This window comes from Atta colombica, unplaced genomic scaffold (genome assembly GCF_001594045.1).
Source record: "Atta colombica isolate Treedump-2 unplaced genomic scaffold, Acol1.0 scaffold252, whole genome shotgun sequence".
Taxonomy (NCBI): domain Eukaryota; kingdom Metazoa; phylum Arthropoda; class Insecta; order Hymenoptera; family Formicidae; genus Atta; species Atta colombica.
Genome location: NW_017259351.1, coordinates 927,337 through 933,972, shown reverse-complemented (window position 1 = coordinate 933,972; position 6,636 = coordinate 927,337).

Here is a 6,636-nt window from a genome sequence, read left to right as displayed (position 1 = left end):
TAAAATTTATAATAAAAGAATTATATTAAATAAATTTACATTTAGTGAATATTTCGTCAGATTCTACTACTACTATTCAAACAAATATTTAATAAAAAATAAATTTTGTTACATAGCATACAAAATAGGATTAACTTTTAAAATAAAGCTTCCTTAAAAGTTAACTCTATATATTTTCACACATGTTAACGAATCAAACTTTTGGGCTTTCTCAATGTCGAATTCCGCATGGATACGCGCCAAGAAGTCGAAAGATGAAGAAAAGAAACGTGGCGGAAAGTGATTCGAATAACCGTGATTGAATGACTTTTCCTAAGCCAAGTTGAACAGAAGTTAATATCGAGCAAATTTGATTAAAAAGTTCTGCGTAGGCAGAATCGGTTCGATAAAGAATTTTTTAATCTTTCGATGTACTTTTTTCGTTCATCTTATTATAGATTTCTTTTTTTCAATATTATATTCGTTTATTATGAATCAATAGATATTTTTAAGTAGCGTAAGTTTCGCAAATTCTGATATCGATTAAAGCAGTTTAATTCCCCGATAAATTTACGTTTCAATCTTCCATTAAATAATAGCTTCGTTAAAAATGAAGAAGAATCGTTTAAGAAGACAAAAATCTGCAGAATTTTACAACAATTTTCGCGTATATTAATAAATCGATTTTTTTTAAGATTAACGCAATGATCGATACGTCGACCAATTGAACATATACAAAAAAAGCTATTTCTTTTCATTATTATAAATAACGTACGTGTTGCAACCATTTGCATTACTTCTTTATTTTCATTTTGCCACGGCGAAATATGTAGAAATTACAGCCGATCCCTAAAAATATTTAACGGGCACGTCTTAAAGTTAAACGCTATGGCAACTATTTGTTCTAAAACATTTGATGGAACTTCATGGATTTTTCAGAAATAAAAAATGTCCTTTGTTTTTTCATATAAATATATCAATGGAATGCACTTTGCAAAATATACAATTTATAAAATGAAGTTGGTATTACCCGGCAAATTGGTACGCAGTTTGTAAGTTACTGAGCAACATCAGAACAAATATATGTATATTAACTTAAATTAAATTAAATATAAATCAAAATGACATATATAAAAAGTGACAGATGGAAACTTGTAAATACAGTGATCGCATGAATTTCTGACTGACGCAACGTCGGCTTTTAACTTCCTCAGGATTCATTGTATGATCGTAAGCGTTTTTACAGCGTTAAATTAGCTGGGCAGCTTTGAAAAGGTTTGTCGCCTCGGAGCTTGCTTGAAAAATAACCGCGCGTCGGAAAAACCGAATTTTTGCCTCGCCGGTTGTAAATACCCGAGGCGTGCTTCGAGGAGCGCTTTTATACGCGTGGCTGTAGAAGCTCGAGAAAATAATGCTTGCGACGTGTTCGAGAAAATTGGCAGGCACAGAAAGGCGGGTGCCAGGAGAGAAGAATTCAAAGACTTTTTCTTTGGAGGGAAGAAAAAATGCAGAACGAGTCGCACCGTCGAGAGACGCATAAAAGATGCTAATGCGCTACCAAAGTTTTCGCTAGTTGTCGTTTTTCCACCATTCTGTGAGAAAGCTTAGACTTTTCTAAGAGTTTCTAAGCGAGCAGTGGTGGAGCGTGCCGACTTTTTTTCGGCAGTAGAATAAAACAAACTCCCACGGGCGAATCCCTTTGCCTAAACCCAACTGTCTAACTGTCTGTCTACACGCATACTTTATCCACTTTCTTTTACCGTGGCAACCGAACTTGTGACTGAAATGCGCAATGTATTCGGGTGTTAAGAATTCTCTTCACGATTTATCTCATTATTGAAACTGCGAATGAAGAGAAATTAACTTTTTAACATTTTTGTTTTATTAACGAGTAAATTAACAACATTAAAATGTATGAAAGCAAATTCTCTCATTATCTTTTAATATCATTTAATTGAGAATCAAATATGCTTTCGTACTTCATTTGGTTTACAATTATTAATGATTTTCTGCGTAATAAGTATGATTTCTTTTTTATTAATAAATAACGATATTGAATGATAGTTAAGTTTAATAGACTCATAAAGCAATTAATATTTGTTTTATGATATTCTATTAGCATTTTCAATTTTTCTAGTGTGTATGTTAATTAAATAATTCTAAAATAAATAATAAATTTTTATTTATTTGTTATTTATCTTTGAATGAAATGGATATCATGGAACGCGATTTATGTACTGTAAAAATACGTATTCTCTAGAAACGTATCCCATTTGAAATACTCGAAGTCGATAGAAAAATCTTTGAGAGTATTTCTAGTCATGAAACAGTTATTACATAGAGTTTGGATGACGGATAAGCGAATGTATACTCGAGGCAACACCCACGTACCATATCATCCGTCCCACTGGTATATCGAATATCTCACAGTCAGTAAACATGCGAGATTGCGGAGAGACACATTCGTGTCGCTTGCAAAGACGTCTCAATTCTGTTACAGCGAAGAAAACGAGAAGAGAATAGACATAAGATCTACTGAAATTCATATCCTCCTGCAAATATTTTAGTATCTTCCTGTATCTTCATATTTCACTTGACAACGACTGCTCTTTTTTAATGAAGAGAAACAGAAGTAAATATACTGGTATTAATAAAAGGAATTTCGATTTCATAATTGACCATTCTTTTTAAATCCTACAGAGCTTCAAAGAAATACGTTTTAAACACACATATACATATAATATATATTAAAATATAATCTATTAAAATGTATTATAACATATATATATTAAACACATCTCTTTATGAAATAAAATATATTTAATGTTCTTCACATTTTTAATGTTTTCATGAAATCATTAAGAAAAAATGTAAGAATGACATGAATTATTACGTCTTCATTTATTAGCTCAAGTTATTTATATTAATAACATTCTCGTTATTAACTAGCGTGATGTGCAGTATATCTAATTAAAGAAAAAAAATTTATCTTTCGGAGCATCAGTATAAAATTTATCTGGTCGTTGACACGAGAATGCAGACAAGTATATCGCGGTGCGATATATTTGTTTGCATTTTCGTGTCAATGACCAGATAGAGATCACGTTTTATATAACATTTATTCCTACTACTGCTGTTATAAACCTATTATTCACACTCAAGGGAGTTTAAATTAAAGTCGAGTTATGGCCGACTGGCCACTATATATAATCCGTTATATAGATACGCGCCGGTATTAACTTCTTCAAATAACAATAATATCCAGTATGTCTGCCATCTTTTTGACATCCTGCTTATTTCGAGGGATATAACCTTTTTACAGTTACGATTCTTACGCTATGACAACCAATAAAATATCATAATTTTATTGCGTATACAGAAACTCAGTTATTGGCATCAATTTCTAGTATCAGTTTTTAATAAGCTTAGTAATTTACACTTATAAATGTTATCGATGTATTCAATAAATAAATTTTTTTTATTTAATTTTAATTTATATATAAATATGTCATTTTCACGTTTAATTTTTAAGTAGATTAAATATATATATATGAAAATGTATATTTTTAGAGTTAACTTTAAATGAATATTTTTGTGAGTCTACTATATCTAGATGTTTATTTATTTCTTATAAAAGAAGTTACTAATTTAATATTTAAGAAATTTAATTAAAAAGTTGTAGGAAAATAGTGCTTAAGTATTCCTTTATCGCAGGAAGATAAATATATGTATAAAACATTTTCACATAAAAATAAGTTATGTTATTTTTATGAAAGATAAAAATAATATCCCGTCAAAATAATACAGCTTAAAATATATAGTCGTTCCAAATAATAATACAATTATTTTTTATACAATTGTGTTAATTTACTGTTATTAAGTTAAATGACACGTAAAGTGCGAACGAAACATAATGGAGTGTCTAATAGAACCGTATGTGTTAGATAAGGTTGTCGGGGAAAAATAACGCTGACTAATGAAGAGACATTAAATCGATCTGTGCAAAAAAATTTCCCTCCCGCCTCTGACACGTCGGAAATAGCCGATGCGACCGAAATGTTCGCTGGCTCGTGAAACGTGCGAACGCGTCGAACCGTTCCGATGACGAATATTTACCGCCATTCGCTTTTCGGTGTCGAGCGTTTATCAAAATTCGACATCTTTCCTGGATTAATGACGTGACCGATGCACCACCCACAGCGGACCGCTAATTAATAATAATCAGTGACGTTTGCAAGCGACCGCATGGTCGATAGTTGTATAGAAGGTCTATCAGAGATACAGTTTCTGACGAGGGAAAATTTATCGGGATATAAAATGAAAACCAGGAACACAGATGCGAACCGACAAATGAGTGTAATATACAAAATGAGTTGTATGGAAGTAGGAGTGAGGTGAATGCTTTTTAGCAGAAGATAGTAAATAGAGATGGAGGAATTAGCCTTTTAAAATAAAAACATGAGGCAGAAGCGCTTCTGAAGCACATGCTATTCGTGAATAATCTTTCGCATTAACCATGAAACATTTATCCTGAATAGTGGCTTGTAAATGCCAACGTAGTCAAAAAAGACATTGATGTCTAGCCATACAAATTTTTTTTATATTACTTTTACATACAAAATTTTTTCAATCTCCTTTTTAATAAAAACAAATGCTTTAAGAAAATGTTCCATATGTGCTTATTTATTTAAAATACATGCCTCGATAAGTATATGAATTAATATTAGGTGTACAACTTTGCTTCCGCCGTTTTTTTTCCGAAATTCGAGGCTTTATTGTAAAAAACTGGTTATACATTTATGATTCAAAGTATTGTCCATCGCTGGCCACTACTTTCTCCCATCTTTCGGGTAGCGTACGAATCCCGCGTCGAAAAAACTGGTCATCTTTTGAGGCTATCCACGAATCGATCCAATTTTTTACTTCTTCATAAGACCGGAAGTGCTGGTCAGCCAGGCCGTGTGCCATTGATCGAAACAAGTGATAGTCAGAGGGAGCAACGTCTGGAGAATACGGCGGGTGGGGTAGGACTTCCCATTTCAACGTTTCCAAGTATGTCTTGACCACTTTCGCAACATGGGGTCGAGCATTGTCATGCTGCAAAATCACTTTATCGTGTCTCTCGTTGCATTGCGGCCGTTTATCTTTCAATGCTCGGCTCAAACGCATCAATTGCGTTCGATACCGATCGCCTGTGATTGTTTCAGTCGGTTTTAACAGTTCATAATACACTACGCCGAGCTGGTCCCACCAAATACAGAGCATGACCTTGGACGTCAAAATCACCGTTCTTGAAGTGTTGAAACCACTCACGACACGTTCTTTCACTAATAGCGGCCTCATCATAAGTATTTGAGAGCATTCGATGAGCCTCAGCCGCAGATTTCTTCATATTGAAGCAAAAAATTAAAACCTCCCGCAAATGACGAGAATTTGGCTCGTAAACTGACATTTTCAATCGAGAATAACTTTATGATGCAGACACAAATCGACTAATGTTTCTGGGGTTATGTTGACAGATGCCCAAGTTTATTGTATGACGTCTATGATCTATTTATTTCGACCACCACTTACCGCTAAAGCATCTATAGGAAAACGGCGGAAGCTAAGTTGTACACCTAATATATTCATTTGCTCCAGCTATATAAATCAATATTCTTTTATCTCTTTTTCATTGAATTTTTTATTGCATTTTATTGAATTCTTTGTTCTTAATAGAACACCCCGTTCTGAGTGCGATCATATTTTTATTACTTTTGGAACGAAGAAGCAAAATAATTTTTTAATGAATCACTTAATTATTCATTGTTTTAATAACACTTTTTATTCATTGTTTTCTTTCTAATTTTTTTGTAATGTCATCTCACCCTCTCGTGTTTAACAAGAATATATAAAGAAAGCATTTATTATTATAATTTACTATTATATTTATTATTATTTTTATATTATATTATTATATTATTATATTATTATATTTAAATATTATTATTATATTATATTTATCATTATTATTAGTTTCCAATTAATCGACTCGACATTTCTATTACTATAGCAATATTAGTATTCGTATAAAAAAAATATCAGTATCAGTACGCGTGCATCTCCTTGAATCAAATTCTATCTTTATTAACCTTAGTTAACCTTAAAATTCTGAAACAATTGAACGCGGCGATATTAAGATACCGCAAATACGTTGCCTAGAAATTTTCGAGATATAATCGAAACGAGATTCGAATTACCAATGTCCTAAAATTGGTCTAAAAATCCGAATGGACAAGCAAAATCTACAGGCAAGCAAAATCTAAAGTAATTTATGTAGATCTATTAAAGATGGCAACTAGAACTAATTACAGGAACATATAAATATTAAATGTCTATTAATTAACGTTTTGATATAATATATTATATAATATTGGAATTGGAATTGTATGTTCAGAGGCAAATTAAACACAAATATTGATTACTATTAGCTAATATGACTTATTTAGAATGATTATAAAGAATAAATTGATGTGCATAGAATTTATGCGTGTATTTGGAATTTCATTAATAATTTAGTGATAAGTCAAGATATATTGATTTTAATTTACTACATCATTCATTTGCTACAATGATAATCATCATTTTTTAGTTGCTCGTAAAAAAAGAACGAAAACA